Here is a 15,015-nt window from a genome sequence, read left to right as displayed (position 1 = left end):
AGCAAGCATAGCAGGAAATAGAACAACATGGCTCAAGCAACTACCAGGTATGCTAGGTTGCAAGGTTTGGCTATTTACTGTGACAATGACAGGTCATGCAAAGGAATAGGTTCAGCTACCGAAGTAAAGCATTTGAAATATTTTTTCCTAATTGAAAGTGCGTTATATCGACTAGAGGGGGGGGGGTGAATAGGAGATTTTTAGAATTTCATCACTGAGGAAATTCCTTTTGAGGAAATTCCTCACTGATGACTAACTTACAGCGGAAACAGTAAAGGATCAGACGTGCAAACGTTCACACCAGCAGTATTTCAGAGTGAAGAATGTGAAAACAGATTGCACAATAAGCAGGCAAGCGGAATACAGATGATGATTAACTATTGTAAAGAATTTGGGATTGAGGAAATTCAGAGAAAGTCTTCAGCAAATTCTTCAATCAGTCACAGTGAAAGTCATCAACACATAATACAGAGAAAGTAAAGAGTTGAGGAATTAGAACCCGATTCTCAGAGACGACAGTCGTTGATGACCCAGTTCCAACTGCTGTGACAGTTGTACATCTCGTTTGGAGCGGCTTGGTATTGAAACCAAAGGACACCCTATCCCGGAACACACAGTCCCTACCGTATTCTCCTTGAGCTAAGGACACACAGTCCTCGCCCAACCACTCGTGGTAAGTCTTCAGGGCAGACTTCCAAACCCTCACAAACTCGGTCACCCGGCAATCCACAATTGACTGCTGGATTGCTCTAGACCATGACGCCTAACCGTCTGGAGGATGCACAGTCCTCAAAGGTAAAAGGCTTCAGTCCCACACAGGAACAACTTCTTCAGTGATGCTCAATCACTAGGTTTGGTTTGTGGTTTCGGTGGGTGGTGTATTTCCTCACAGATGATTTACTCTCGAAGGTTCTGAGGAATTGGGTTGCTCTTATGACAAGTGTCAGGTTCTAATGGAGCAGCCAACCAGCTAGTGGTTGTGGGGGGCGGCTATTTATAGCCTGGGAGCATCCCGACATGATTTGACATTAATGCCCTTAAATAATATGACCGTTGGAGTGGATAAGACCAGTGACTTGGCGTGGCTATCGAAATGGTCGGGACCCTCAACTGTGAGAGTCCTCATGTCACTCATATTCCTCACTTGAGGCTTTTGGTAGGATTTGGCTTGGGTTGAGCATCATGAGGAAATTCATTCCATAGTGTTACTTTGACCCCCTTTAACAGTACGGTGTTCCTATTCATCAAATGCAAAGAAAGTAAACAGAAAACGTAAATCTTCACGCTTCAATTTCTTCAGAACGATTTTCTTCAGGAACCACCGATCTTCTCAATATCAATATCTTCATGAGGAATATCAATTTCATCGCAGATTCTTCGCGATTCATTTCTTCAGCTTCAGACCAATTTCTTCAACTGAAGACATATATTTTTAGGGGTCGATATTCTTCAAATATCTCACACTCCTCAATGACTTATAGATCTTGTGTACACTTATAAACACATTAGATACTTAACCTATAAGTCTTCAAACCACCAAAATCACTAAGGGGCACTAGATGCACTTACAATCTCCCCCTTTTTGGTGGTTGATGACAATTAGGTTAAGTCTTCAACAGGGATCAAAAATATGAAGTGTAAATACTCATTTGAGGAATTTGAAAACAAGAGTCACACAGACTCCCCCTGAAGATGTGCATACCTTGAGGATTCTGCTTTTATAGCAGATGCACATTGATGATTCATATCATGGAGATCTCCCCCTGAATCTTGTAAATCATGCATACATATAACGTATCATATGAAGAAAATGAAGATGCATGATATGGAAAATGGTATCTGACGAATTCCAGCATGCGTGCATTAAAACTTGAGGAATAAGCATGCGAAGAAAAACGTTCAAAAGCGTCAGAGTACCATCGGGCTTAAGTTACAACTCATTACATAAAAACTTCAGAAGAGCCAAGAGTTTGTAACTTAAATATAGTTCATATGCCCCAAAAATAAATCCCGTTTGAAGACTAACTCTCAAGTTTCTCCCCCTTTGTCATCAAGTGACAAAAAGGGACAAACTGAGGACTAACGCCCATGAAGACTTCATTTCTTTGCGGTTGATGAAGATCCTTGGCGCTTCTTGGGTGTAGTCTTCTTCCTTGGGCCTGTTGCGGTGTCGAGTTGTTCCTCATCAGACTCGGTAGTGCGGAATGATGAGAAGGAGCTGTCTTCAAGACCTGGCACATGAATGGGCCTGAACTTCTTCTTGGGAGGCCACGACCAGTCAAAGTCCTGCTCAAAGTTCATTTCTTCAAGCTCAGTCTGGGTCTTCAGATGTGCAAGTGTAGCCCAGGTGCGATCGAAAACCTCATGCAGATAGTGATGATTAAGCTTCACAGAGTTCTGAGTCTCAGTGAGGGTTTTCACAATGGCACCAAACTGGCGTTTGACCCATTTGTGGTTGTGATCCACCTTCTGATGAAGACTGAGAAGAAGCTCTCTGGTGTTTAGCACGCGAGGAGGAACAGGGCTTGGTGGACGAGTCTCAGTATCGTCCCATGAAGAATATGCGTCGGGCTCTTTAAACTGACCATCAAGAGGCCTGCTTCCTTCATCAATCACAGACTTTCCTTTTCCCTCAATGGGCTCGAAAGTCTTCTTGTTGACCCGGATAGGAGGCATATAACCCACATGGTTCTGGAAATCTGCATGAAAGTTGATGCCTGTCCTTGTCCTGAGGAATCTCATGATCCATGGTGCTTAAATTTTGAGATCATATGGGCACGTTGCATTGTCAGCCAAAGTCCTCAAGAAGAAATCATGGATATTCATGGGGATACCGTGAATGTTGTTGAAGAGGATATTCTTCATGAGGCCGACAACATCTTCTTCATCGTCATGGCCTTTGATTGGCGCGAGCACACTGTAGAGAATGCGGTAGACAGACCGGGGTGTGTACTTGAGCTCATGGACGAGGACTGTGGTTCTTGAGGGTTTTCTTGCAGCCAAAGGCTTCATGAGGACTTCCATCATTCCATTTGGCAGCTCACGCTCACCATAAAGCTTCACTGCCCCGTCTGAAGGAATTGGTACGGGTAGTTCTCTGAGGAGTTCAGACGCTGGAGCCTTGTAGTGAGTGTTTTGGGTCATCCAGTCAAACACCCAAGTGTTGATGTCATCAGCATTGCCCGAGATGTGCAGAGTTGCATAGAACTGAAGAATAAGCTCACTATTCCAATCCGATATTTCTGAGCACATAGGGAGCAAACCTGCATCATGGAGTACACTGAGGACTGGTTCCATGCAGGGAATTTCTTCAAGTTCATCATGAGGAATGTGCCTGTGCTGGAATATCTTGTTGCGTCCACACAGCACAGAAGCATAGTAGTTCATCTGAGTCCTTGTCCAAAACTTCAGATGCCTCATTTGAGGCTTGTCATAGGGATTCTCGCCGATGAAATACATGCGTTCCTCAAAGAAATTTTCTTTCTGAAACTTTGGCCGTTTCAAGAATGGCTGGCGCTGAACTGGCTTGATATTATGCTGAGGAATGGGAGGGGAAACAACCATGGCAGTCTCTGGGTTGAGCACAATGAAGTCATTGTCAGGGGTGGGAACATTTTCTTCAGCAGTTTCCTCAGGTTGAGGAATTTCATCAGCTGGTATTTCTTGCTCTGGCTGAGCTTCAGGCTGAGGAATTTCTTCTTCCTTCTCAGCTTGAGGAGTTTGGTCAGCCTGTTCAGTGGGAGGAGCCTGCTTAGACTGGACATTTTCTTCAGCTTGGTTTTCATCAGCTGACTTTGTGGCAGAAGCAGATTCATCAGCAGCTGCAGCTGAAGCTTGAGTGGTCTCTGTCTGAGGAACATGAGGTTGAGGACTATCATCAATCTGGATTTCCTCATCAGTATGCTCCTCAGAGACAGCATCCTTCATTTCCTCATCTTCCCTTGTAGTTTGGTCACCAATGACGACCATTTCATATGAAGGTGCAACATTTAGAGGCACCGGGTTCAGAGGGGCAGATTCTTCAGTTTCCTTGAGGCATTTTGCCTCTATCTTTTCTTCTGCTGAGGAAGCTTTTCTCTTCTTCGCTTCCTTCTCAGCAGCTCTTGTCTTTTTCGCGTCTGATGCAGACGGGATTAACTTCTTCAACTTTGAAGCTTTTGGTGAAGGTGTTTTCTCGACAGATTCTTCAGCTGGCAGTGAGGAACCAGCTGGAACAGAGTCATCAGCCTGCTTTGGTGAAGCAGCTGGATCAGGAGCAGTTGCATCAGGGGTTGCAATTTCAGTAGTGGCTGTCTCGGTGATTATTTCTTCAATGGCCGGCTCATCAACACGGCGCTCTTGGTGTTGTTCCTCTCCTTGAGGAATTTCCTCCTCATCAGGAGATGCATCTTCTGGCTGTTCAACTAGGGGCTGAGGAGTTGGTGCTGGTGGTGGGTGACGTTTGTTGTAGTCATCAACAGCACTAGTGGCTAGCTTGATGAAATTGCGTTTGATGCTTTTGCGGTCTGACAGTTTCTCACACTTGTCTGTCAAGACTTGCAGCTCTGCCACGGTTGACACCAGTGCTTCAGGCGTCAGCTTGAGGACATTTTGCCTGAGGAATTTCTCCTTCTTGGCCTTTGCAATCTTTGCCTGCTTGGCCTTCTGTTCCTTCCACTTGGCTTCATTTATGAAGGTGGCCACCATGTGGCTGACGCCAGGAGGAAGTTTCAAATCATCAATGGGTGTGTTTGGGTCTTCATACCATACATTGATGAAGTCGAGGAGGACCTTGGGGTCCATGGCCAGAGGAATAGCACTGCCTGATGCTTATGCTTCATCATACTCATCACTTCCCTCTGATGCAGACGGGACTGTGATGATTTTGCTGGGGCTGGGCAGAGGTGCAGGTTCAGTAGTTGCCAAAGTCTTCACAAGGGGTGTTGAAGACTTTGTCTCTGAGCTAGTTGCAGCTGGGAGTGTGGAGCTGGAGCTGGCAGTCGTAGTCTTCACGACTTTATTCTGTACTGGCTTAGGAGGTGGAGCTGAGGACTTTGGTGTAGATGAGATGGGTGCTGAGGGTTTTGGCGCTGATGGTTTTGGAGTTGACGGTTTTGGAACCGAGGGTTTTGGAGCTGATGATTTGGTGACAGAAGTCTTTGCAGACTTCTCTTGGGGCCTTGAAGCCTTTGGCTTTGTTGGCACAGACTGCGGTTGAGGAATCTCCGAGCCTGAGGATTCTGCTGCTGAGGAATGAGCAGCACCAGAGGATTCATTAAATTCCTTCACTGCTGTTTCGGCTTGCTTCTTGAGCTTGGCCAGATGCCTTTCTTTTTCATCTGGGTAGTCATCAAGTGTCATAAGACTTGAGGGATGAGCCACTTGATGATCCTCAAGTGGAGCCCTTCTGCCAGGAGGCTTCAAAGCGAATTTCTTCGCATATTTTGGAGTCACAAATCTGTACTCCTTCCACTCCTTTGCCCATCTGCGTTCAATTTTCTGCAGCCTGATCTTTCTTTTAGCCATTGTCTCAGGTTCTTCATCAGGCGTGCAATAGTCCATGTATATGTCATCAGGAATATCAACAGCTGTGTTCTGCTCCAGTTTCTTTCCTCCCTTCTGTTTCCTTTCTTCCTCCATTCTCTTCAGACGAGGAATTTGCTGATGATTTTGAACTCTTGAAGATTCTGATGAGCCTTGAAGAGTTTCTTCCAGAAACGCTGCAAATGAGTTAATGTGATGAGAACCGAGAGATTCATCAGCTGACATGTGTGTACCTGTGAACAGAGTATAGTTGCAAGGAATTTGGAGAGGTCATATGCATTCTCAGATTTGAAGTAAATGAAAAAGTTTGACAGTTTGAGGAATATAACCAGTGGTTGAGGAATTTGCATAAGCATACTGTTCTTGGGTTCCAGAGTTGTACAGATCCAAAAATTCGCACAATTGAGGAATCTCGTGAAAATCTTAGATGCTTAGCTAGTTCATCAATGATTGTGGTGATGGATAGTGTTTGAGGAATCATGTGCGCATCGTATCTTGAGGAAAAACAGATTTCACATGGGAGAGGTAAAATTTCAGATCTGAGCTGCTGTAAAAATGGAGTATATTTACCCTAGAAGGTGCGAGCGAAGAACACAAAAGGTGGTGTTGGAGAGGCTCTTCGGTCAAGTGTCCAACGCACCCTAACTTGGCAGCAGAGGACGTCTACGGCGGCGGCGGACGTAGATGTTCCGACTCCGGCGTGATCCTGGCGGCGAAAAGGTTGAGGCAGTGAAGCTCTTCCTTGCCGGCGACAAGACAACCAGCGGTGGCGCTAGGGTTCGATGGAGAGAGTGATGGCAGGAGAGCGATGAGGCGAAGAAGAAGATACTGAAGGGGGTAAGGACATATTTATAGCCTGAAAGTTACTATTTGGTGCGAAAGTTTCGGACCGAATAGCCCTTGCCTCTACGTCTCCGCAGGACACGTGTAGCTCCCGTACGATGCGGTGGAGATAGTGGAGATCGTGGTTATCCGATCATGGGAAGTGGGGTTCAGTTACTGTTCCTTTTAATGAAAACAATTTTTGAAGATTTGAGGATTTTCGTTACAAAATCATCAGCTGACAAGGATGCAGTGAGGATTTTGAACAAAGTTTCAAGTAGAACGCATATGAAGAATTGAATAGACTGGATAAGTATTGCATGGAGGGAAAGTAGGGTCCGATCACATTCACTTAGCAGAAACATCAACTTGAAGAATTAGCAATAAGTGAATGCTGTTGAGGACTAGAAATCACAGTCTACCTAGGCAAATGAAAGTCATCAAGTGTTTTTGAAGATTTTGTAATAGATCATCACAATGAAGAACAACTATTTTGAAGAAAAATGCATTGTGAGGAAATTGATCATTTGAAGAAAATCAACTTGAGGAATTTCACATTGGGCGGTGGCGTTACCCACCATATAAGAATGTTGATTACAGACGCCGCGTACAACTGTCGTAGGGCCCTGAGAATCAATTTCTTCATTAATTTCTTCACATTCAGAGTGACTTTCTTCATCGGTTGAAGAAAATCGTTTCATCATGTGTTGCACATCTAAGTCATCAATTTTGCATAAGTGTTAGGATGTGTGCATGTTTTTCCAAAACATTTGAAGACTCTAAGATATTTAGCTCACACCGCAACTTGCAAAACCTTTTCTCATCCAAGGGCTTAGTGAAGATATCAGCCAGTTGATCATCAGTCTTCACATGGTCGATGAGGATATTGCCCTTGAGGACATGGTCCCGAAGAAAATGATGACGAATCTGGATGTGCTTGGTCTTCGAGTGCTGCACTGGGTTGTAGGCAATCTTGATAGCACTCTCATTGTCATAGTAGAGAGGCACATTCTTCATGTTGATGCCATAGTCCCTGAGGGTTTGCTTCATCCATAGCAATTGAGCACAGTGGGAACCAGCAGCAATGTACTCAGCTTCGGCAGTGGAGAGTGATACGCAGTTCTGCTTCTTTGAGGACCAGCAAACTAGTGATCTTCCGAGGAAATGGCATGTGCCAGAAGTTGACTTGCGATCCACACGGTTACCAGCATAGTCTGAATCAGAATACCCTACCAGATGAAGATTGGAGCCCTTGGGATACCATAATCCTAGTGTTGGTGTGTGAGCTAAGTATCGAAGAAAATATGTTTCACAACCTTATGGTGTGATTCCTTCGGTTTTGCTTGAAAACGTGCACACATGCAAACACTAAGCATTATGTCTGGCCTAGATGCACATAGATACAATAAAGAGCCAATCATAGAACGGTATACCTGCTGATCGAAATCTTTACCATTTTCATCAGTGCCGAGGTGACCGTTGGTAGGCATTGGAGTCTTGGCACCTTTGCATTCGTGCATGTCGAATTTCCTCAGAACATCCTTGAGGTATTTCTCCTGTGATATGAAGATTCCATTTCTTTGTTGACGAATTTGAAGACCTAAGAAGAATTTCAGCTCCCCCATCATGGACATCTGATATTCTTCACTCATCATGTAGGCAAATTCATCACTTATCTTTTGTCAGTACAACCAAATATGATATCATCAACATATATTTGACATACAAACAACTCGTCATCATAGGATTTTGTGAAAATAGTTGGATCAAGTGAACCAGGTTTGAAGCCTTTCTTCATGAGGAATTCCTTCAATGTGTCATACCATGCCCGCGGGGCTTGCTTGAGGCCATACAGAGCCTTTTTGAGTCTGAAGACTTTGTCTGGATTCTTTGGATCCTCAAAACCTGGGGGCTGAGCAACATATACTTCTTCCTCAAGCTTACCATTGAGGAATGCACTTTTCACATCCATTTGATATAAGATGATGTTATGATGATTAGCATAAGCAAGTAGAATTCGAATAGCTTCAAGTCTAGCAACAGGTGCAAAAGTTTCATCGAAATCTATTCCTTCAACCTGGGTGTAGCCTTGGGCTACAAGTCGTGCCTTGTTCCTCACCACTTGACCGTCCTCATCTTGCTTGTTTTGGAAAATCCACTTGGTGCCGATGATATTATGCTTGCGAGGATCTGGTCGATTGACAAGCTCGCATACGTCATTCAGCTTGAATTGAAGAAGTTCGTCTTGCATGGCTTGGATCCACTCCGGTTCCAGAAAAGCCTCAGCTACTTTTGAGGGTTCTGCGATGGATACAAAGGAAAAATGCCCACAAAAGTTAACTAGGTGTGAAGCTTTTGAGCGAGTGAGAGGACCTGGTGCATTGATGTCGTTGAGGATTTTGTCAAGTTCTACTTCATTTGCAATCCTCGGATGAGCTGGTTGAGGATTTTGTCTGGGCTAAGGAAGAGGTGCTGTTGCAATTTCCTGAGGAGCATCTTCTTGGTTTTTGTCAGCGATGGGGATTATTTCTTCTCCAATTTCCTCAGTGGGGACAATGTCTTCAGTAGGCTTAAGATTTATCGCTTCCTCAGGAGACAGTTTATCTGGATCAGAAGGCAATTGCTCTCTTTGCGAGCCATTAGTTTCATCGAACCGCACATCCACAGTCTCAACAACTTTGTTGTGATAGTTGTTGAAGACTCTGTAGGTGTGCGAGTCCTTTCCATAACCGAGCATAAAACCTTCATGTGCCTTAGGTGCAAATTTTGAGCTATGGTGAGGATCTCTAATCCAGCATTTTGCACCGAAGACTTTGAAATAACTTACATTGGGTTTCTTGTCAGTGAGGAGTTCATATGAAGTTTTCTTGAGGAATTTGTGAAGATATACCCTGTTGATGATATGACATGCAGTGTTGATTGCTTCAGGCCAGAAGCGACGAGGAGTCTGATATTCTTCAAGTATAGTTCTTGCCATTTCAACCAGAGTCCTGTTCTTTCTTTCGACGACACCATTCTGCTGAGGAGTATAAGGAGCAGACAATTCGTGAGTAATACCAAGTTCATCAAGATAATCATCAAGACCAGTGTTTTTGAACTCGGTTCCATTATCACTCCTGATATGTTTGATCTTGATGCCGAAGTTCGTCGAGGCCCTTGAAGAAAATCGTTTGAAGATTTCCTACACTTCAGTTTTATACACTATAATATGCACCCAAGTGTATCTGGAATAATCATCAACTATGACAAAGCCATATAAAGATGCTGCATTGGTTAGTGTGGCATAGTGAGTAGGTCCAAATAAATCCATATGAAGCAATTCGAATGGACGTGTAGTAGTCATGATGGTTTTAGAGGGATGCTTGGATCTGGTCATTTTCCCAGATTCACAAGCACCGCAGAGATGGTCCTTGAGGAATTTGACTGATTCGATGCCGATGCATGCTTCTTCTTTGCAAGCGTGTGCAAATTTCTCATGCCTGCATGACCTAGTCTTCGGTGCCACAGCCATCCTTCTGAGGTTTTTGCTAGTAAGCAAGTGGCTGGTTGAGGACCTGTAGAGAAGTCAACAATGTACAAATCCCCTCTTCTTACACCTTCGAAGACTTTGGATCTGTCAGATTCCATGATGACTACACATCTATATCTACCAAAGATAACAATCATATCAAGATCACAAAGCATCGAGACTGACATGAGGTTAAAACCAAGGGATTCAACAAGCATCACTTTGTCCATATGCCTATCCTTGGAAATAGCTACTTTGCCAAGTCCCAATACCTTGCTTTTACCTTTATCAGCATATGTGATTTGCTTCAGAGGTGATGGAGTTAGTGGCATATTCATCAGTAGGCTTTTATCACCAGTCATGTGATGTGTGCAGCCACTATCGAAAACCCACTCAGTATTTTTGGGTTTGTCATCCTGCAGATGAATTAGTACAACTTACCATCTCATATGCTTTAGATTTGAAGAATATGATACTAATTTCAACAGTTCAGTGATTTCATCATAACAGAAATATAAGAACGTGTGAAATATTTCTATTTCATCAATCATTATCTTGCGTCCTATCAAGCATTTCCTGAGGTCTCCAGCAAATTCTTCAAATGATGATTTTCATCTGGAGGCGTTTCCACAGAAGTGATTAGTTTGATTTCTTCACCACCCACATCTGAAGGGGTGGCAAAGCGTTCATCATCCTGCGAGCACCATATGAGAAAGGTGGCATTGAAGCTCATGCACTTCTCTTAACAGTAGGGGGGTTAAAGTACTCATATGAGTATGCAGAGAACTGGTTTGAGGATTTATAAACATAATGATTTGAGGAATAGTGCTCATAATCATATTCCTTGTAGTTTCCCTGCATGTTAGACGCATAAGCACGGTTACGAGCATAGTTTTGACCAGTTGAGGATTTTGATCCTCTTGAAGACTTTGGTCCTCCTGAAGAATTTAATCTGCGGTTCAGATTCTTCAGAGGTGGTGTCATGAGGACATTCACCTGAAGATTTTCAAGACAAATTTTGGGAACCCAGATTTTCCTCTGAGGAGGGCCATTCCTGCAATTAGTTCCAACATATCTAGCAAATACTTCACCAAATTGATTTTTGAACAGTTTATAGTTGAAGTCAAATGACTCATCTGAGGAATAGGATAATTCACATGAGAAGCCAGTTAGATTAGATGGATCAAAAGGAGGCCCAGTAGGTGCAACCCATGAGGTTTTGGGATACTGCTCAGGTTTCCAATAAGTTCCATCAGCATTTAATTTCCTCTCAAAGGCAATTCCTTCTTTCCTCGGGTTCCTGTTCAAGATCTGCTTTTTGAGTACATCACAAGGGTTTGGTGTCCTTTGAGGCTTTTGTACATGCCTGTCACGTACAATTCCTTCAACCCTGCATTTTCATCAGTAACATTTGCGTTTTCCTCAAGTGAGGAAATAGACACAACAGGTGCAGTTGAAGAATTTGTAGCATTCGATGATTCTGGTGAGGAATTAGCAGTTTCTCGTTCAATGCATTTAAGACATGGAGGAATAAATTCAACTTGACTAGCGCTGATCTGTTGAGCTAGTAATGAATCATTTTCCATGCGAAGATCATCATGAGACATCCTCAGTTTCTCAAGATCAAGCTTCATTTGAAGAAATTCGTAGGAAAGCTTCTCATGATCAGTGAGGAGAGTATCATAACGATCCTGAAGAATATCAAATCTAGACTGAAGATTTTTCATGTCATCAGCGAGGATTTGATTAAGATTCATTTCATCATTCAACAGATCATCACTTTTGTCTAGCAGTTTTTGAAGCTTTTCCATAGCAGTTTGTTGTTTAGTGGCAATGATAGCAAGTTTACTGTAACTGGGTTTCTTATAATCATTATATTCACAGTCACTTGAATCAGAGGAGGAGGCATCATTTGATACCTTTGAACCTTTTGCCATGAAGCAATAGGTTGGAGCAATGTCATCAGCATAGTCATCAGTATGGATGGTGCAATCATTTTCTTCAAGATTGAAGATTGACTTGCTGACGAAAGTGGTTGCTAGTGCAAGACTGGCCTGTCCGGATTCTGAGTCTTCTCCAGAGCCTTCTTCTTCATCACATTCCTCTGATTCTGCCTCGGAATCCATTTCCTTGCCAATAAGTGCCCGAGCCTTTCTGAAGCTAGTCTTCTTGTGTGAAGAGGACTTTGAAGATTTCTTCTTCTTCTTCGAGTCATCAGAACTGTCATCCTTGTATTTCTTCTTCTTTGATTCCTTTCCCCAGCGGGGACAATCAGCAATGTAATGACCTGATTTCTTGCACTTGTGACAGGTCCGTTTCTTGTAGTCCTCAGATGCAGATTCTGATTTCTTCATGTCTCTTCTTGAAGATTTACCGAACTGACCTCAGCGAGTAAATCTCTGGAATTTCCTCACAAGCATTGCGAGCTCCTGTCCAAATTCTTCAGGGTCACAACTGCTGTCATCTGTTTCTTCTTCAGATGAGGAAATTGCTCTAGCCTTCAGTGCTCGTGGTCTGGAATAGCTTGGTCCATATAGATGTCTCTTTTCTTCTTGCTGGAATTCATGAGTATTTAGCCTTTCAAGAATATCAGCTGGATCTAGCATCTTGTAGTCTGGTCTTTCTTGAATCATCAGAACTAGAGTGTCAAATGAAGGATCCAAGGATCTCAGCAGTTTCTTCACAACTTCGTGATCAGTGATGTCTCGAGCTCCCAGTGCTTGCAGTTCATTTGATATATCAGTGAGGCGATCAAAGGTGTCTTGGCAGCATTCATTGTCATGTCTCTTGAAGCGATTGAAGAGATTGCGAAGAATATCAACACGAGAGTCACGCTGGGTTGATACTCCTTCATTTACCTTGCACAGTCTCTCCCAGATCAGTGTTGCAGATCCCAAAGCACTTACTCTTCCAAACTGACCCGGGCTCAGATAGCCACGGATGATGTTCTTCGCTTGAGAATCGAGTTGCTTGAATCTCTTCACATCAGCTGCAGTGACACTGGCAGAAACGAGGGGGACGCCATTTTCCACACTATACCAGAGATCATTGTCAATCGCTTGCAGATGCAGTTGCATTTTGTTCTTCCAGAAAGGAAAGTTCTTCCCTTCGTAGGTGGGACATGGTGCAGTCACCTTGAACATGCCTGCATTCGACATAACTAAAACTCCAGGTGGTTAAACCAAAATCACACAGAACAAGGGAGTACCTTGCTCTGATACCAATTGAAAGTGCGTTATATCGACTAGAGGGGGGTGAATAGGAGATTTTTAGAATTTCATCACTGAGGAAATTCCTTTTGAGGAAATTCCTCACTGATGACTAACTTACAGCGGAAACAGTAAAGGATCAGACGTGCAAACGTTCACACCAGCAGTATTTCAGAGTGAAGAATGTGAAAACAGATTGCACAATAAGCAGGCAAGCGGAATACAGATGATGATTAACTATTGTGAAGAATTTGGGATTGAGGAAATTCAGAGAAAGTCTTCAGCAAATTCTTCAAACAGTCACAGTGAAAGTCATCAACACATAATACAGAGAAAGTAAAGAGTTGAGGAATTAGAACCCGATTCTCAGAGACGACAGTCGTTGATGACCCAGTTCCAACTGGTGTGACAGTTGTACATCTGGTTTGGAGCGGCTTGGTATTGAAACCAAAGGACACCCTGTCCCGGAACACACAGTCCCTACCGTATTCTCCTTGAGCTAAGGACACACAGTCCTCGCCCAACCACTCGTGGTAAGTCTTCAGGGCAGACTTCCAAACCCTCACAAACTCGGTCACCCGGCAATCCACAATTGACTGCTGGATTGCTCTAGACCATGACGCCTAACCGTCTGGAGGATGCACAGTACTCAAAGGTAAAAGGCTTCAGTCCCACACAGGAACAACTTCTTTAGTGATGCTCAATCACTAGGTTTGGTTTGTGGTTTCGGTGGGTGGTGTATTTCCTCACAGATGATTTACTCTCGAAGGTTCTGAGGAATTGGGTTGCTCTTATGACAAGTGTCAGTTTCTAATGGAGCAGCCAACCAGCTAGTGGTTGTGGGGGGCGGCTATTTATAGCCTGGGAGCATCCCGACATGATTTGACATTAATGCCCTTAAATAATATGACCGTTGGAGTGGATAAGACCAGTGACTTGGCGTGGCTATCGAAATGGTCGGGACCCTCAACTGTGAGAGTCCTCATGTCACTCATATTCCTCACTTGAGGCTTTTGGTAGGATTTGGCTTGGGTTGAGCATCATGAGGAAATTCATTCCATAGTGTTACTTTGACCCCCTTTAACAGTACGGTGTTCCTATTCATCAAATGCAAAGAAAGTAAACAGAAAACGTAAATCTTCACGCTTCAATTTCTTCAGAACGATTTTCTTCAGGAACCACCGATCTTCTCAATATCAATATCTTCATGAGGAATATCAATTTCATCGCACATTCTTCGCGATTCATTTCTTCAGCTTCAGAACAATTTCTTCAACTGAAGACATATATTTTTAGGGGTCGATATTCTTCAAATATCTCACACTCCTCAATGACTTATAGATCCTGTGTACACTTATAAACACACTAGATACTTAACCTATAAGTCTTCAAACCACCAAAATCACTAAGGGGCACTAGATGCACTTACACTAATGCAATAAGTGGGAGCAGGAGCAAGAACATGGGATTATATCGGGATGATCAAAAGGGTGCTTGCCTTGTTGCTCAGAAGAGGGGTTAAATCCGTCGGACGGATATTCGGACGTATTCGGAAGGGGAGAGCCTACCGAAATAATAAGAAACAATTAATAATAATCATACGCAACAACATGATGCATAATCATGGCATGGAATGAATTGTAGCATTAGTTAATGTGGCTATCAACTTTTAGGATGATGCTGATTTGAATTCAAATATTACTTTAAGTAATATTTTTATCATATTCATTTAATTGATTTGACCTGATGCTGTTTCATAACTTTGTTTGTCATGCATGAAAGTAGCACCATTGTGTTCATTGAATTTTTCCGATCAATTTGCATATATTATTGTCAAATTTGGAGTTAGAATCAATTTTCTATGAATTTCCAAAGTTTTAGCATTTTCTGGAATTAATATAAATAAAAAATATAGTTACTGCATCAGCATGACATCAGCAGGTCCAACTCGCC

This window comes from Hordeum vulgare, chromosome 3H (genome assembly GCF_904849725.1).
Source record: "Hordeum vulgare subsp. vulgare chromosome 3H, MorexV3_pseudomolecules_assembly, whole genome shotgun sequence".
Classification (NCBI taxonomy): Eukaryota; Viridiplantae; Streptophyta; class Magnoliopsida; order Poales; family Poaceae; genus Hordeum; species Hordeum vulgare.
This window is presented reverse-complemented; position numbering follows the sequence as displayed.